Source organism: Anabrus simplex, chromosome 7 (assembly GCF_040414725.1).
Source record: "Anabrus simplex isolate iqAnaSimp1 chromosome 7, ASM4041472v1, whole genome shotgun sequence".
NCBI lineage: Eukaryota > Metazoa > Arthropoda > Insecta > Orthoptera > Tettigoniidae > Anabrus > Anabrus simplex.
Window position 1 is genome coordinate 56,866,903 of NC_090271.1, and position 19,436 is coordinate 56,886,338.

The 19,436-nt window shown below is 41.9% G+C and overlaps 1 protein-coding gene across 1 annotated transcript in view; it reads right to left on the minus strand.

The window, feature by feature from the left end:
• The window catches only part of LOC136876896 (4-hydroxy-2-oxoglutarate aldolase, mitochondrial), a 281,174-nt gene that overhangs the window by 260,903 nt on the left and 835 nt on the right, over positions 1 to 19,436 (minus strand). The gene's annotated exons all lie outside the window — the stretch shown is intronic.

Sequence of the window (19,436 nt, forward strand, 5' to 3'; positions counted from 1 at the left end):
ACGAAAACGGAACACATACAAAGTATATATATATATATGGATACGGCAATGATAACAACATTTGCAACATTATCGGGGGGTAGTTTAAATTTGTTTCTATGATTGATAAGTCCCTGGCATAACGAGAATCAGTTGAAATGGAAGGAAATTTCGTTATTAACCTAACATAACCTAACCTTACACTGACTTCATGGTGTTACTGTTTGCAGACTTAGCCTTTGTGCATTCTTATTGGCTTACGACATATAAGTTACGTATTTAATATGTATTTCTTTCTTTCTTAATCTGTTTATTGTCCAGGGTTGGCTTTTCCCTCGGACTTAGCGAGGGATCCCACCTCTACCGCCTCAAGGGCAGTGTCCTGGAGCTTCAAACATTGGATCGGGGGATACAACTGGGGAGAATGATCAGTACCTCGCCCAGGCGGTCTCACCTGCTATACTGAACAGGGGCCTTGGTGGGGGATGGGAAGATTGGAAGGGATAGACAAGGAAGAGGGAAGGATGCGGCCGTGGCCTTAAGTTAGGTACCATCCCGGCATTTGCCTGGAGGAGAAGTGGGCAACCACGGAAATCCACTTCCAGGATGGCTGAGGTGGGAATCGAACCCACCCCTACTCAGTTGACCTCCCGAGGCTGAGTGGACCCTCGTACCACTTTTCAAATTTCGTGGCAGAGCCGGGAATCGAACCCGGGCCTCCGGGGGTGGCAGCTAATCACACTAACCACTACACCACAGAGGCGGACTAATATGTATTTGCTTGTGTTTATTATTACAGCGCGGTTTCACCTTAGTCCAGAGAATAATAACAAATTTATAGAAGGGATCACCCACATACTCGTAGAATAAACCAGGAATACTGTTATAGTAATGCGTATATCAACATAAATGTAGAAAAATATAACATTAATCTGAGTGAGAGTGAGAAAGTGTGTTTATTTCCTTAATTCTTCATTGGGACGACTTAATTATGAATATTTTGATTTATTTAATCTTCTGATTATATTGAGGTTAGTTTGTTATGGTTTTATGTGGGGATTTTAATATGTAACAAGTCAAGTTGGCAGCAATCATGAGCCATTAAAAACAAAGAGAATAGGTTGGCGATATTTGTTCTTTAGAGTACAGCCTTACGTGCCAAGTACTATAATATACTAACGGGGTGATTCCTGTTCTCCAGCGCCACAAATGTAGGCGGGTACTCACTAGGAGGCTGCAACATGCAACGCAACGGTTACTGCAACCTTGCATAATGTGTACGTTCATCGACCTTCAATGAGAACACTAGTTGCTCCGCAGCGTTCGTTGTGACACATGCAACAATGTCGTCCAGTCTACTCGTCATAAGTGCTGTGTATATTCTGCTGCAATACCTAATTGAAGTCCGACTCGTTGGCTGAATGGTCAGCGTACTGGCCTTCGGTTCAGAGGGTCCCGGGTTCGATTCTCGGGCGGGTCGGGGATTCTAACCTTCATTGGTTAATTCCAATGGCCCGGGGGCTGGGTGTTTGTGCTGTCCCCAACATCCCCGCAACTCACACACAACACATAACACTATCCTCCACCACAATAACACGCAGTTACCTACACATGGCAGATGCCGCCCACCCTCATCGGAGGGTCTGCCTTACAAGGGCTGCACTCGGCTAGTAATAGCCACACGAAATTATTATTATTATTACCTAATTGAAGACTATAAACATCCCCGTCGATGGTGGCAAGGTGACCTTTACAAAGGTAAAGCTAATTCCAATTTGCTTCTGCATTTGAAATCGCAAGAAATAAGAGGATATCACCGACCGATTTCGAGTATTTATTAAATTTGGTTCAACCGAAAATAAAAACAAGGGACACGAAATTTAGAAAAGCTATATCTGTTCAAGATAAATTGGCACTTATTTTCTGATTTTTAGCCACCGGTGACAGCTTCACCGGCTTGCAGTATCTCTTCAGAATATCCAAGCAAGTCATAAGATTTTTTTTTTTTTTTGCTATTTGCTTTACATGATGGGATAGGAAAGGGCTTGGACTGGGAAGGAAGCGGCCGTGGCCCTAATTGAGGTACAGCCCCAGCATTTTCATTGTGTGAAAATGGGAAACCACGGAAAACCATCTTCAGGGCTGCCGACAGCGGGGTTCGAACCCACTATCTCCCGGTAGCAAGTACACAGCTGCGCGCTCCTAACCGCACGGCCAACTCCCCCGGTAGTCATAAGTAAATTTGTACCACAAGTGTGTCAAGCAATTATCAGCGAATTGAAAGATCACATAGAGGTAAGGTTCATTTCATTTCATTAAACTTTTTTCTGTATGAGATGTCATTTATATTGAAATCATTTGGCACTTCACTGAAGGGTCCCATAATAATGTACAGTTGCGATATAATACTATTAAATTTAGACAGGATTCCTCAGTCCACTCCATGATCTCTGCGCGTCCTGACTACGAAATGTGCCTGGAACACGTCAACGAACACACTGCGCGCCGCTTTGTGTTCGCCGGAATACCGACAACCAGATGGATCACAGCGCGCTTCACTGCGAACGGTTGCAGCAACGAAGCTCAAGGCATACTCATTAGAAAAATATGGTTGCAATAACCGTTGCGTTGCATGTTGCAGCCTCCTAGTGAGTACCCGCCTTAAATTAGATTTTAGTGACTGCTGATATGGTGTTCATATTCAGATAATGCCTTTATCTAGGGTCAAGTTTGGGAAATTCTTCTTTTGCTGTTAATTTTACGCCGCACCGACTCACACAGATCTTATGACGACGACAAGAGAATACAACGCTAGGACTGGGAAGGAAGTCGATCGTGGAATTAATTGAGGTACAGCCCTGCGTTTGTCTGGTGTGAAAACAGAAAGCTATCTTCACGAATGCCGACAGTGGGATTCGAATCTATCATCCGCCGAATGCAAGCTCACAGCTACGGTAAGTTAGGGACTAAGCCCCTCCCTTACACTACGCGATATGAATCTCTGTATAATTACAAATACAAGCAATATAATAATAATTTTAACGTAATAAATAATGTGTACTTAAATAAAAGCACGCCGATCTCGATAGTTGCAGTCGCTGAAGTGCGGCTGGTATCCAGTATTCGGGAGATAGTGGGTTCGAACCCCACTGTCGGCAACCTGGAAGATGGTTTTCCGTGGTTTCCGATTTTCACACCAGGCAAATACTGGGGCTGTACCTTAATTAAGGCGACGGACGCTTCCTACCTACTCCTAGCCCTGTCCTGTCCCAGCGTCGCCATAAGATCTATCTGTGTCGGTGCGACGTAAAGCAAATAGCAAAAAAAAAAAAAAAAAAAGGAATACAGTAGCCTACCCTAAATCCATTACGATAATAGAATACTTCACCTACTTCCAAACTGAGAAAAGGAATATTCTGTTGAAAGTCAAAATTCTATATTGGCATGAGCCTTTGATTCTTGCTCAGTTTTCTCAAGTTATTTGTAAAAAAGTATTTGCCCTACATTTATGGACTCTTAAAACTGTAGCCAGCTTCTCCCTTATGGTATAATTTTTCACATGGTCAATTTTGCGTTACAGAAGGGCTCATGTGCCACATACTTCTGTTTTTGGTATTCCAAAACCGTAATTAAAGTGAGAAGGTAAAATGCATAAGTAACCTCACACTTAAGTTTATGTACATCACCCCCAGATTTCAGATAAAGAAAGGCATCTGGATAATGTTCTTTGGTGAAAACGGCGCATTTTTAGAATATTCAGGTCACCTGACAAAAACCTGCGTTTACAATGGTTTCTTTTTTACTGAGAAACAGTATAAGGAAATCGTCTAATATGTCTATCAATCTTCTGGATGATTTGTTCTGCCTTCTGTTGTGAGTACCCCGACCATTACGGGGTGATACACCTGCAGCACAGTAGCCACAGAGACGACGTATCCTCCGCAGAAATATATTTCCGCACAGTATTTATACATGCTTGGCCTGATGCTCACGCTTTCTTTTTTATATTTTTATCCCAGTTACTTTCGTTTCTTATATTTTTGCCTCGAATTTTAGAAGAATGTTCATTACCATTCATTTCAGCACCAGAAGTGGACTCCATTTTGTCACATATGTAAACAACGTAACACCAGAGAAATCTGATGGGAAACTGTTCAAATATTTCAAAACTGCCCGAACTCAATACATTGGGACGTTCTTGATATATGCAAAAATTCCGTGATGCTACGCAAGCGTTTTGCGCTTCGAGTTGGGGGTTTTCTCGATCTACAAACATGTGTCCGAAATTCAGCTATCTATACATAACATAAAGTGAATTTCGTTAAAAAGTGGATTGGGACGTTCTTGAACTTTGGATAAATTGAGGGGAAAACTGTTGTTTGAACTGTGTGAATATGCGGCTAATACGTTTGTTTGAATATTTGTTGCCATTTGTTTGAATTGCGTCAACACGTAGTCAATAAATTAATTTGGAAATGTCTGACAGTTTTCCAAGTTGTTTGCAATCATTTTTGAAAAGAATAGGTAAAATGATAGAGAATCTGCCAACTTTTTTACCAAATACAGATCAGTGATCATTGGCTTAATAGAATCCTTCATAATTCGTCAATAATATTATAACACGTAAAAGAACATCCCTAATCCTCAATTTCTTTTTTGCTAAGCAAGCTTCAAAAGTCTAACTTGGACAAGACTACAGGTTTGTGGACTAATAAGAGCACCGATATGAATTTCTAAATGCATATCAATGATGATTGACTTCATAAATCCTTCATAATTCATCAATTATATTATAACAAGTAAAAGAACATCCCGTCCGCCTCTGTGGTGTAGTGGTTAGTGTGATTAGCTGCCACCCCCGGAGGCCCGGGTTCGATTCCCGGCTCTGTCACGAAATTTGAAAAGTGGTGCGAGGACTGGAACGGGGTCCACTCAGCCTCGGGAGGTCAAATGAGTAGAGGTGGGTTCGATTCCCACCTCAGCCGTCCTCGAAGTGGTTTTTCGTGGTTTCCCACTTCCCCTCCAGGCAAATGCCAGGATGGTACCTAACTTAAGGCCACGGCCGCTAACTTCCCTCTTCCTTGTCTATCCCTTCCAATCTTCCTATCCCCCCACAAGGCCTCTGTTCAGCATAGCAGGTGAGGCCGCGTGTGCGAGGTACTGGTCATTCTCCAAAGTTGTATCCTCCGACCCAATGTCTCACGCTAAAGGACACTGCCCTTGAGGCGGTAGAGGTGGGATCCCTCGCTGAGTCCGAGGGAAAAACCAAACCTGGAGGGTAAACAGATTAAGATAGAAAAGAACATCCCTAATCCTCATTATTTTACTGTAAAAAGCCGAAAGGGAGAAAGAATATCATGACTATCAACACGCTAACCATTTAGCCATGGAGCCGGACCCACACCCTGGAGGTGTCACACGTGTGAATTTGGCCCTGTTTTGTGGCTGGCCTTGCTGACACCACGCCCATGTACAAAGTTGTATTGAGCTATTAGTGTTTCTGTAGTGGTTGGTGGTGTGTAAATGTGATGTGATATGGTGTTGCCTCTGTAGAGGCCTGGTGCAGGTCTTTCTATTTGACGGCCATGGGCGATATACAAGGCAATACTCCAGACGGAAGTCTTCAAAACGTATTTATAATTCCTATATCCATGTTTGAAGTCGACAAATTTCTTTTCTTAAGAAATTACTTCCTCGCAAAGCTATGGAATTCTCTGTCAGGGAATATCAAGAACTTGCTTCTTCCAAAATTTCAAGTATACAAACATCATTAGACGAACTGTTGCGTACATAATTAACGTAGAATTACGTTCCTCGACAGCGCGTACATGAAAAGAAAAATGTTAGGACGCTTTTAGTGTTTGGGTAGAACGGGCATATCACCGGGAGTATTTAACTTTCGATTACGTTGAATGTCTTGGTGGGTGGTGGTGGTGATCATGATGACAAGGTAGAGAGACGGTGAAACCTTATGTCACCACATAGCCTACTCCTGTCGAGCAACATTAAGGAGTCTGCTCCAGGCTTAACGTCTCCATCCGACTGACGAATCACCATCAGCAGCGGCATGAGCCCTCGCTCCATCTGAACACTGCGGAGAGGTTTGGAATTCAATCCAGGCTTTTTCCACGCAATCTAGTGACGATAAATTGTATACCTCCACCTCTCGTACCCTGTCGACCAACATTCTGTTGGTGACCCCTTTTTTCACCAGCGGGACTCACCACGGTGCCAAGCGCCTTAACAATCACGGCCACCAATCGGGCCGTGAATAAACACCCGATCCCCGAGCCAAAGAAAACCTCCGGTCCTGCTACAGAATCTAACAGAGGACCTTTGACGGTGTATAATAGTCGAAATTTATAAAGCCATTTCACAGTACAGAGTCTTATTTGGAACGACAACATACAAACAGTCCGCCTCTGTGGTGTAGTGGTTAGCATGATTAGCTGCCAGCCCCGGAGGCCCGGTTTCGATTCCCGTCTCTGCCACGAAATTTAAAAAGTGTACAAGGGCTGGAACAGCGTTCACTCAGACTAGGGAGGCCAACTGAGTAGAGATGTGTTCGATTTCCACCTTAGCCATCCTGGAAGTGGTTTTCCGTGATTTCCCACTTCTCCTCCAGGCAAATGCTGGGATGGTACCTAGCTTAAGGCCACGGCCGCTTCCTTTCCTCTTCCTTGTCTATCCCTTCCAATCTTCCCATCCCTCCATAACGCCCCTGTTCAGCATAGCATGTGAGAATGACTGGGAGGGGTACTGGTCCTTCTCCCCAGTTGTATCCCCTGACCCAAAGTCTCAGGTTACAGGACACTGTCCTTGAGGCGGTAGAGGTGGGATTTCTGCTGAGGCCGAGGGAAAACCAACCCTGGAGGGTAAGCAGGTTAAGAAGAAGAACTTACATATTAACAATTTTGTGTCTTGTATCGAGCGGCTTGAGTCACGTAACTGTCAGCTTGCATTCGGAAGCTCTGAAGATGGTTTTCCGTGATTTACCATTTTAACATTAGGCAAACACTGGGGCTGTACCTTAATAAATTAAGGCCACGGTTGCTTCCTTGCCACTCATAGACCATTCCAATCCCCATAAGACCCATCTCTGTCGGTGCGACGTAAAGCAAATTGTAAATAAAAAATAAAAACATTTTTAGTCCAGACTGAATAGAGATGCAAGGAGATCCAAAATCACTTTTATTTAACTGGGGTACTAACCACAAACCGTGCGGTTCCATGGTGAAATGGTTAGCGTGCTGTCCTTTGGTCACAGAAATCCCGGGTTCGATTCGTGGCAAGGTCGGGAATTTTAACCATACTTGGTTAATTCCTCTGGCACGGGAGTTGAGTATATGTGTCGTCTTCACCATTATTTCATCCCCACCATGACGCGTAAGTCGCCTCCGGGTGTCAAATCAAAAGATCTGCATCTGGCGAGCCGAACTTGTCCTAGGACAGTCTTTTTCTTCTAACGTTTTTCCCATACCTGTGGGGTCGCGGGAGCGAACTGTGTCGCGCATGTGGAGTTGTCGGCCCAGTTTTACGGTCAGATGCCCTTCCTGACGCCAACCTTATATGGCGGGATGTAATCGCTAATGCGTGTTTCTGTGGTGGTTCTGATTATGAAGAGGAAATTTTTGGGACAAACACAATCACTCAGTCCCCGAACCAGAAGAATTAATCAGAGGCGATTAAAATCCCCGACCCGGCAGGTAATCGAACCCTCAACGAGCCTCAACGCTGATCATTCAGCCAATGAGTCGGATAACTTGTCTCGGACAGTCCCGGCACTAAAAGCCATACGCCATTTCATTTTGTCAGGCACATGCCTAATGACATCACTCAAGAAAAAGGTGCTGAAGCTTATGGTCTCAAACCAACCCCATACAGATCTAGTAAATGCATTATGTCTCGCTCATGATATGGCAATTGCTTGAAATGACAAAGAAGCAGCCTCGATCATGGTCACAAGCACCATCAGTATGCTACAAGAGATGTGCCTAGAAATTAATATAACCAAATGTAGAGCTATTATCATCCAAACTGGGAAATTAACAGTGGCGGTTCGTGCATGTAGGGCTTTTGGGCGCCACCCCACCGCCTTTATGAAACGCGTAACATAATTTCACTCTGTAACTGATTACATAAAGGCATGTGCAAATGTAGCAAAGTCTAACTCATGGTCGTGTGCCATTCAGTTATACAATGCTATTTTTATTGTTATGGCTGTAAACGTTTCGCTTTTCTATTTTCAAAGATATGGCAAAGGTTGTCTGGCCATGGCATCCGTTCAGCAAGCACAATGTTTTCTCATAGGTGGCGGGGTGCTGGCAGGGGAGCCCTCAGTAGGTTCCTAGAGTTTAACAAGTGTGAGGGGTGCGGGAGGAGCCTTCTTGCATTCCCTTTGCCTCCTTACACCTATCCAAAATATTCACACTCATACCATCTATAAAGGCTTGAGATAACTAGAAAGTGACCTTGATAACGAACAAGTCTAAACATGCATAACCATGTCGACGTCATCGCTGCATGTTAAAAACAGAATAATCTTAGTATGGCACGTGCCCAGTCCCGTCGAGGACAGTCTGTCGGATGGAGACATAAAGCCATCAGCTGAGCTCTTTTAAAATCACTCACGCAGTAACGTCACGTTGTTTTCGTCACATGGAGACGTAAAGCTTTAAGCAGAGTAAAACTGGGCCAGACCACACCAAAATAGTGTCTATAAGGATAGGCCCCTTCAAAATGGCGTCTGTGTGTGGTACACAAGGATATGACTGTGACGTCACGTTACTTGTCTGTCGGATAGAGACGGAAAACCATAAGCAGACCACTCGATAACACAGGTGCACAACTAAGTAGTCTGTCGTATTGAGACATAAAGCCTTAAGCTGACCTCTTTTAAAATCACAGATGGCGACTGTTTAGTTAGACACCCTCCAAAATAGCAACGGTAAGGGCATCTGACCGTAAAACTGGGCCCAAGATAGCGACTGTATAGTTAGGCCACTCCGAAGTGGCGGGCGGATAGGATATATAACCATAAAACTGAGCCTCTAAGCCATGTGTAGTTAGTCCCCTCCAGGATGGCGTCAGGAGGGGCATCTGTCCATAAAACAGGGCCCTATGTAGTTAGGCCCCTCCAAGATGACGTCTGGAAGGGCATCTGGCCATAAAACTAGGTTAGGTCATATGTGCTCCCTCTGGTGGGAGGATCAAAAAGGCGACGGAAAAATCATCTGATAGTAAAACTGTGCCCTGTGTAGTTAGGCCCCTCCAAAATGGCGTCGGGAAGGGCATCTGACCGTAAAAATAGGCCTATGTAGTTAGGTCTCTCCATGAGGTTACATGTGCTCTCTTATTCGAATCCCATTGCCCTACTACTCAAGATGGCGGCGGCAAAATCCGCGAATTTCCATTGCCCTACTACACAAGATGCGTCAGGAAGGACATCTAGCCGTAAAAGTGACGTTAAGCCCCTCCATGATTTTAGGCTTGCTCTCTTAAGCGAATCCACAATGCCGAACTACTGAAGATGGCGTCGCGAGAATACCCATTGCCCTACAACTCAAGATGGCGTCCGGAAGGGCATCTGACCGTAAAACAAGCTGGTGTGTAGTTAGGCCCCATCCATGAGGTTAGGCATGCTCTCTTATGCGAATTCCCATTGCCCTACTACGCAAGATGGCGTCGCGAGAAGCCATATTGCCCTACTACTCAAGATGGCGTCGGTAAGGGCATATGACCGTAAAACTATGTTGTGTGTGGTTAGGCCCATCCATGAGGTTAGGTATGCTCTCTTATGCGAATCCCCATTGCCCTACTACTCAAGATGGCGTCGCGAGAAGCCGCATTGCCCTTCTACTCAAGATAGCGTCGGAAAGAACATCTAGCCGTTAAAATGAGGTTAGGCCCCACCAAGATGGCGTCTGTGAGGTTAGGCTAGCTCTGTTATGCAAAATCCTCGTCGGGAATGGCAACTGGCGTAAAAGTGAAGGTAGGCCCCTCCAAGATGGTGACTGTGAGGTTAGGCTTGCTCTCTTATGCAAAATCCTCGTCGGGAATGGCAACTGGCCGTAAAAGTGAGGTTAGACCCCTCCAAGATGGCGTCGGTGAGGTTAGGCTCGCTCTCTTATGCAAAATCCGCGAATCGGCATTGTACTACTGCTATACTAGGGTTCAACGACCTCGCGGTCGGAACCCGCTTAGGTATACTATTAGGGGCCAATGACCTCGGGTTCTGACTAAGCACAAAAAGTGCTGACAAGGTGTTTTAGAACCCGCCCAGGCGCTCTGCTGATATTTTGTGATCTACTGGAATTGTTTTTCGGTTTCAGTTGTTGAGTATTCTTGTTGGTGGTGTTCGCTCTGCTGTCTTCGCACTTACAAGTTAGATACATGAACCCCTTCGTTTTCCCTGCATGTGTTGTGTTGTATTAGCCAATGTTTTTTGAACTTCTACCTGAATAGTATATCGAATCATGAATTTTGCGATTTTGTGAACATAAGTATATGATTTTTGTCGATGTTTTAAGGGTTTGTATGTTATAATGCTTCCAGATTTGCGATGCTTTAAGTTTTACTTTTTTCCATTTCGCGATAATATCTGATTTTTGCTAAGTTATTGTTCTGCCTATTTAGCCAGTGTCATCGGATTATTATTATTATTATTATTATTATTATTATTATTATTATTATTATTATTATTATATTCCATCTACAATTATCGTGGTGCTGGTCAGTGAAAACTGGGCCGTTGGGGTGGGGTAAAATGTCACGAACCGCCATTGGAAATTAATCTATGTATGTCAAATAACATGCCCTGACTGACTGGCTGACTGACTGACTGACTGACTGATCATCGCCGAGCCAAAACTACTGGACATAAAGATATGAAACTTTGGGAATGCGTTTATATTACAGTGTAGGTGTTCACTAAGGGACGATTTTTAGATATTCCATCGCTAAGAGGATGATCAGGGGAGTGAATTTTTAAAATGAGTACACCTACATCTCACAAATTTAACAGTTTAAAGACGTGAAAATTGGTATTTGGAATCTCCTTTAAAAATAAAGAAACACGATGTTTTTTTTTTTGCTTTTGGAAAATCCACTTAAGGGGGTAAAAGTGGAAAAAAGTGGTGGAATTCTTTTTTGTACGATGCTTATTTATCAAAAAGTGAAGATGTTACAGACGTGAAAATTGCTACATGGAATCTACTCTAAAAATAAACACGTATTTTGTTGTTCTTTTTGGAAAATCCACTTAAGGGGGGGAGAAAACAATTGAAAAATGGGGTGAATTTTTAAAATGAGTTTATTTCAAAATCTGAACACGTAACAGACGTAAAAATCTCCATGGAATCTCCATTAAAAGCAAAGAATTACGCATTTTGTTTTCGGAAAAAATAAGGGGAGGGGGTAATAAGCTTGAAAAATGAGTTGAATCCTTTAATGGGGGTACTTATATCTCAAACAATGAATATGTAACAGGCGTGAAAATTGTTATTTGGAATCTCCTTTAAAAATAAAGTACATGTATTTTTTTTCTTTTCACAAAACCCGCCTAGATGAGGACGGGAAGAAGGACTGATAAAGGAGTTGTATATTTTTTATGCAGATACTTATATCTCAAAAATTGAAGATGTTACAGGCAAGCAAATAGATATTTGAAATCTCCTTTAAAAATAAAGGAACAAGCTCTTTTTTTTCGACTTGAGAGAGGGCTGTTTCTCACATGTACGGTTCTATATCATATGTCCCAGAGTTAGCTTTGCGAGTAGCCTGGTCATCTTAGCCCCAGAAGGCAATACCACAAACGTGGTTTTCAGAGAGGATCTGGGGTAAATGAAACTCAATTGTTCGGCGAGTTTTTATACTTTAGGAATTTTCAGATAATATCTTAGTACAATACCGAGGAACGATTACCTTTATCAAATTAAGAAATCCACGCGAGCGAAGCCACAGGTAACAGCTAGTCCGTAATAAAATTCCAACAATCTATGTCAATATCACAAGTATAGGCGGTGATGAAGAAGTTAAATATCTGGGTACGTCCTTCAATAACACACTAATATTCAGTGAACACCAAACTTTGGAACAACTAAAAAGTATCAAAAATTAAGTTCCCAGAAGGAAACCATAATTTAATTTCATAGATTGCAAATGTTGAAAATATTTAAGCTCTTTAGGTTTTTTCAATCGTGTTCATAGGCCCCGCTTTAACATATCCTTTTCAATCGGCACCTAGAGAGAAAATTCCCAAGAAATTTTTAATAAAAACAGTCATTCTAATCAAGAGTGCTGTGAAAGAATTTCTTCAGCAACCAGGTGACACACCTAACAGTATGTTGTACACAAGCAATAAATATAAAGGCTTATCTATATTTCGCGCAACGTGTTATCCAACAATTACATATCAATCATAAACTTGAAATCACGAACGATCCTCATGTTAATGCTTTCAGAGATTATAAACCCATCAGTAATCACTGCTGCTCTTGTAGAGCTGCAGATAAGTACCGTACTGATGACAGATCCAAGATACGACAGATTCTGTGATTAAAGGAGTAGGCAAGCTGTCATCCTTGGAATGGAGAGACATGTAGAAAATTCGACAAAAGTGACCCCAGTGTGCACTCTACCTGGACGTTCTACGAGCACAGTCTATGTTCGAAAGCTGCCCTCAGAAAGAGTTACTATATACCACCCAGATGAAAGTCTAATGGGGATTTTTGTTCTAATCTGTAGCTAGCTTCAGGTAGTTACAGTCCCTATTTTTAGATGGCGCTGGAGGTAATTCACAACGTGTAGATGTTCTGTAGATGGCAGGTAAGTGGACGTGAAATGAGCGATTTTAATAATTAAAGGCAGTTTTCCTCGAAGTGAAGTATTCAACTCTAACCTCAATCAATGCGCCCTTCTAACAAAGAATTAGTTATATAACGACAAGCATTATCGATATAATATTGTTCAAGACCGACTCCAATCCTCAGACCGTAATATTAAAAAAGACATGGCGGCTGAAGTAGCCGGACTGCTGGTATTGGCTACCAGGAAAATATCACGTACATCTATATACATAAAATAAGAGTTTTGTCTGTACATTGCTCAGAATTTGAAAAAAATTGTATTTCTGTATCGTTCATGTCCACAGTAACAAGGAAACACACTTTTTTCTTTTCCGTATCTGTCTGTCTGTCTGTCTGTCTGTCTGTCTGTCTGTCTGTCTGTCTGTCTGTCTGTCTGTCTGTCTGTCTGTCTGTCTGTCTGTCTGTCTGTACACGCATCACTTGAAAACGGCTGAAGAGAATTTAATGAAAATCGGTATGTAAAGTCGGGGGATGAGCCACTACAATCTAGGCTATAAATAATTTTATTCACGCTGAGTGAAATGGTAGTTTAGGGGAAGGCCTAAAATTCAATTCTAAAATATTTATATTTTGAGTGGTCCTGTCGATAAATACTACATAACTAAAGTTACATAGAATTACATTTCCGATCATTTATGTCTTATACAATTTTACCGTACCGGCTATGATAACACTGATATTCATGAATTTCGATTTTTGTTGCTAAGTCCACATCAACGCCGAGCCACGAGAAAATGGGTGAACAGAATTTAATGAAAATCGGTATATAGAGTCGGGGAAGAAAGAACTGTAGTCTAAGCTATAAACAATTTTACTGAACCCGGGTAAAATGGTAGTTTAGGGGTAGGCGCCTAAAATGTAATTTTTAAATACCTTCGTTATTGCTCCTATAGAAAAGTACTACATAACAAAAGTTATAGAGAATACACTTTCCGATCATTTTATGTTTTATTCAGTTTTACCGTACCGACTGTGATAAGAGTAATATTTCAAAGGCGGAAGAAAACTAAATGCGAAGGCCTACAATATAGAAAGCGCATAACATTGATCAACAATAACAATACATTGACCATTGTTTGCTGTGATGTTCTTTGCCTCTTATCGTGCCCTCAACTCTGATAGATGGGATTAGTGTTGCGTACCGAGTATAACAGCCTGACTCAATATTGGCGGGAAAGAGCTGGGGAGTTAAAAAACTGTTTTCTTTAGCAAGCCATTCCTCTGGTTCATAAATTGTCTGATATTGCTGGTACGTAACACACTGGTTCATCAGTATTCCAGCTATTCACTCCCTACTCTGACGTGCTGTTTTGAATGAGCAGTGTGCAGATTTGGCAGAGGCTCACTTAGTAATAGTAGTATGACCTGATCTAGAATTCCAATTTAAGCCTATTATTACTGCACTACAATTCACTAATAATTCAAAATTCAACCCTGAAAAGAGACGTCACTTAAGAAAAGCGTCTTCCTCTTCACTTTTATTAAATTCTACATTCATTTTGTTCGAAATTAGCAGTGAAGAGGGGTTTTCTCCTCTGGCTTGGAGCAAAAATTTGCCTCCAAGTCAGATAGATTTTTCCGCCACCAGTGTAGTGAAATGAGATTTTCCGACTCATCGGGTACTCCTAGGAAAGAGATTAGCAAAAGAGCATAGATCTGTCCTCCTGGGACACCCCGCTATTCGATCCCCCCGCCCCCCGGAACGAAAAACGACGAAGAGTGTTCACGGATCAAGGCTGTGCGGCTTGGCCATTCTAGCTCTGGAACTTTGGACTGTTAGATCGGCAGCGTAGTACTGTTCGTTAAAAGTGAGAAAATGTGTTGTTTTTCATTTGATCGAGTATTTCATATTGCTTTTAATCGCGCCATTCCTACTGACGTCATTGTAATGACCTATGTTCATTTCACTTGGGAAAACCACTAAGGCAGTCTTTCTGAGAATGTAAAAAAAAGCAGGTGGAGAGTGAGTGTCTGCCATTATAATAAAAACTCCCCAACCTGATTGTGACAGAGTAGGCACCAGGCAAGCAGACCTACCATCACAATGAAAATTCCCTAACCCAGTCTTCATATGAGAAAAGACGTTTGGTGACTTCCCCGTCGCGTTTCTAGGGTGACGTTGCTATGCAATATAATACGATCTTGCTCACAAGGTGTACACTACTTAACATAGAATTCTGTATACAATGTAGAATTCCGTAGCGAAGCACAGGTACATCAGCTAGTATTATATAAACGGCGGTAATTTAATATGATAAATGTAACATCGTACGGAAAATCACTTTTACACGTATGAAAACGCTTCGTCAACAAGTACGCACCACATATAATCAACTAAAATCACATATATTCTACTAGAAAAGAGACCAACAAGCTGATTATTTAGACATTTCAATTCGTTAAATAACGTTTTCTCTTAGATTTCACTTCGCTGGATAGATGAAAATACATGATAAAACTGTTAAAATGATATTTCTAACATCATTTTGAATGTCTCAAAATAAATTAAGGTGCGAAATTCCTCGATTTATTCGCTCTCATGAGAACTGTGAAACATAACTTTTTGCCTTAGTTTTGAAGTGGTGGACAATTTCTTCACCACCCAATGAATGGGAAGTACACCCGAAATAATAATGTTATTGACTTTACGTCCCACTAACTACATTTTTTAAGGGTTTCGGAAACTTTGCTCTGATTTTTGTGACCAGGTACAAGTTGAAAGTGACAATTTTCTACCTTTGGATATAGACTGGTTGATCTGAAATTGTTGTCACAGGCTATTAGTGCTTCATGTTTGTGTATGAATTGTAAGAATCCAATGTGTCTCAGTGTTGTAGAAGAGGAGAGAGTAAGTTTAGCTTGAGAACCAAATTTTTTTTGGTGAATTGTGCAATAACAGACATCCTCAAAGACATCCTCTGGTATTTATGACTGTAATTACTGTTTTACTTATGGTATTAGATGTGTAGGGAAAGGTATGGAAGCAAAATCCACAAAGCGGCGACCACGCGGAGGTTTCTTCATGTTCCCGAACGGGTGATAATCACTTGGTGCCAAGTCGGGAGCGTATGGTGGATGTGGCAGCACCGTGCATCGATTGTTGTTTCGTTTGTGGCTCATGGTAATGGAGCCATGTCTCATCACCAGTCACAAGCCCAACCATGAAGTCAGCTGGTTGTTGATCATGGCGTTGCAAAAGTTCTCTGCACACGTGCACACCCCTCTGCTTTTCGTCTGCAGACAAGAGTCTAGGCACGCACGTGGATGACACCTTCCTCAACTGTAAGTGGCCGTGCGCGATCCGCTGCAGGGTGTTTCGGCTAATTCCCGTGGCTGCCTCCATTTCCGTAAATGTGATGCATTTGTTTCCTTGGATGGCCTGTTCGACCCGGGCAATATTGGCTGGTGTTGACATTTTCACATTCCTTTTAGAACTGGTTCCCTTGTCCACTGATGTGCGCACTGTTTCCAACCTTACACCCAGTTATAAATTGTTTTCCGTGACGTCGCATGTTCTCCACAGACTGTCGCCAAGCGCCGACGAATTTCTGCAGTGGTCACGCCTTCTTTTCATAGGCACCAAGTCGTATAGCGCTGTCCCTGACGGTTGCTTTCCATGTTTTCTGCTCCTATGCTGACAGTATTGTTATGAAATGGCTATGAGGAGTGCATTCGTTGGCCCCTGTGCGTGTGCTGCTACCAAACGTCGGAACAAGACACTAGTTACACGTCACCACCTTCAAAAGTGAAATGTGAACCATACCCGGACGTACAAAAATAAAGTGCAAAACAATATAGTACGTCCCTCGTATGTTCAAGATATTGTTTACAACTTATCACAAAATTCACCTAAATATGCTTATAAACATACCTACTGAATGAAACTGCACTTACAGGTAGGCTTCTATTCCACTTGTCTTCTACATTTATTGTGGAATTTTTTCATTGCTTAATGTTAGAGTTGTTAATGTGATTCTTGAACTTAATATTTTTTTATACATTGCTGGTCACTTTTCCTCTCTGTGTGTTTGATAGAAGTAATAATAAATGTCTGTCTCCTTATTTTGTTTGTATAATTCTTTACCAGTCCTGAAATCCTATATTTCCTGTTTGAGCACACCTCAGGGGCTGGAAGTTGAATTATTCTGTAATCATGTATATCTATATATTTCCTGTGTCAGTGCATTTAATTCTTAATGCATGTGGTACTTGGATATTGATATGATACCCCATTATCTTACATCTGCTGTGCTCTGCTCTCTTGCTTTTGAAGGGATTTCTTATTTGTCATAATATCAGCTTTGTGTTAATGTGTCAATCACTCATTTCAAGTTAAAGTTGCTTTGAGGTGTGAGGTTATGTTCTCAATAGCATAGTATGGTGTAAGAACTAGGGGTATCAGATCATTATTTACAACATAGTAAGTACTTGAAAATATATGAATTATAATGTATTGGGAATAGAAATAGTAGAACTACTTTATAATCGTCGGACTAGTGTTGATGGGCGATGGTCATGGAAAAGGAGGGGGAGGGAGGAGCTGCGGTAAGCATAATCGGATGTGCGTCACTACGCCCGATGTATTGCGCACTGTGGCGCTATCTCTGATTGCGGACAAACTACTAGCGCCTTCTGGCTTGGCACCGTAATTTATTGTTGAGTTTCATGTCTATTCTATTCCCTTTGGTTACTACAAATTAAGCGTCATAGCACTGTTAGCGAGTAGTAAAGAAGAAAAACCTTGTGTTTCAAGAGGAAGTCCATTGTTTAGCAGAAGGTGGAAGTAACAGTCGTAATGTTATTATTGCCATCAACCAGAGAAAACAAACAAGCAGAAATAATTGGCCCTATGATTAGAATTTGAAAACTCTCTTTCCCAGCCAGATGACGTAGATCAAGAAAAACATGATATATGCATATGCCAACAATACCTACTTCCAGCGAGCCTATAATGTCAGGAACATATGGGTAACAGGATTGCTTCTGGATGCTAGAGGGACCATCCCAAGAAATTTTGTCGAGTGGCAGCAAACGTACAGTCTGGACCGAAATTTGCAAGCCGAAATTGTTACCACAATTATAAAATTTTCGGTGGTAATAATGCGGAACCATTTGTATGGAAAGCATACAGTTACTTAAATTCTTCCGGCAACATTAACAATATCCGTATTCTTAACTTCACTGATTTTTGTTACGAAGTCAACAATTAAATTATTTTCAAACAAGTTGTTATCTATTCTGTATCCTTTGGCAAACACATATTGGTGTCAAAATGAATAAACAAAATAGGCCCTATATTTTCGTTCCCTTGTGAGATAATATGTTGCACTATAACCTCAGCGGAAGATGCCGATAGATGCAGAAGGAAGAAAGGCAGCTTGGAAGCAAGCAAATACACCGCGCAGGTACTGAATGCCATTTTTTCTCTTGCCGTGTGGACAGAATGTACCGCAGCCTTAGGAAAGAGCCACCTGAGGGCAACATTTTTTTATTGCAGTTGGCTTTACGTCGCACCGACACATAGGTCTTATGGCGACGAAAGGATAGGAAAGGCCTAGGACTGGGAAGTGGCCGTGGCCTTAATTAAGATAAAGTCCCAGCATTTGCCTGGTGGGAAATGGGAAACCACGGAAAACCATCTCCAGAGCTGCCGACAGTGGGGTTCGAACCCACTATCTCCCGGATACAAGCTCACAGCCGCGCGCCCCTAACCGCACGGCCAACTTGCCCGATACGAAGGCAACAGACCAATGGTTTTGTTGCTAGGCGGGCCTAACCATTCCACAGCAATGGCTTTGTCACTATCTAGCACGCTTCATTAAATCAGCTTTTCGCCACTATCGAACATAGAATGCGCTGCTGTTGCCCTAGGGCAGGGATGGCAAACCATTTCTAATTAGCGTGTCTTGTTTATTACATTGTCTTGTTTATTACATTTTAGTGTCTAATGTGCCATCGGTTGTTTACCTTTAAAATCACCGTGAAACCCATCATCTGACTTCATTTAGGTATTAGTATCGGCTCCATAGTGCTGGCCTTTGGTCATAGGAGTCCTGAGTTCGATTCCCGGTAGGGTCAGGAATTTTAACTATTAATGACATGAGGACTGTTTTTTGTCGTCTTCAACATCATTTCATCCTCATCACGACGCGCAGATCACCTACGGGAGTCAAATCAAAAGACCTACACCTCGTGAGGCGCCATTTCATTTTATTTAGGTATTTGTTTGCATTACACATAAATCCATTCGACTGAATGTTCCATACTTTTATTTTTCAACATAACTGAAAATTGCATTTTTTTTAAACAGGTAAATGTTTAAGAATAAGGATGTTTTTTGCTTTAACGTAACCTAAAACAATTTGTAAAAAAAAAGTGGCCATAGAATTAACTGAGACGTACTTATTTACTCAAGCATGATATTAAAATATTCCATGTTGCTAGATTTCCGACCTATTTTGTACATGTTAAAAACATTAAAATATGTTAGTATGTAGCACGGTGTGCCGCAGAAGTCGTGTTCGCGTGTCACCCAGTGGAAAGTGGGGTTTAATAATAATAATGTATTTGCTTTATGTCCCACTAACTACT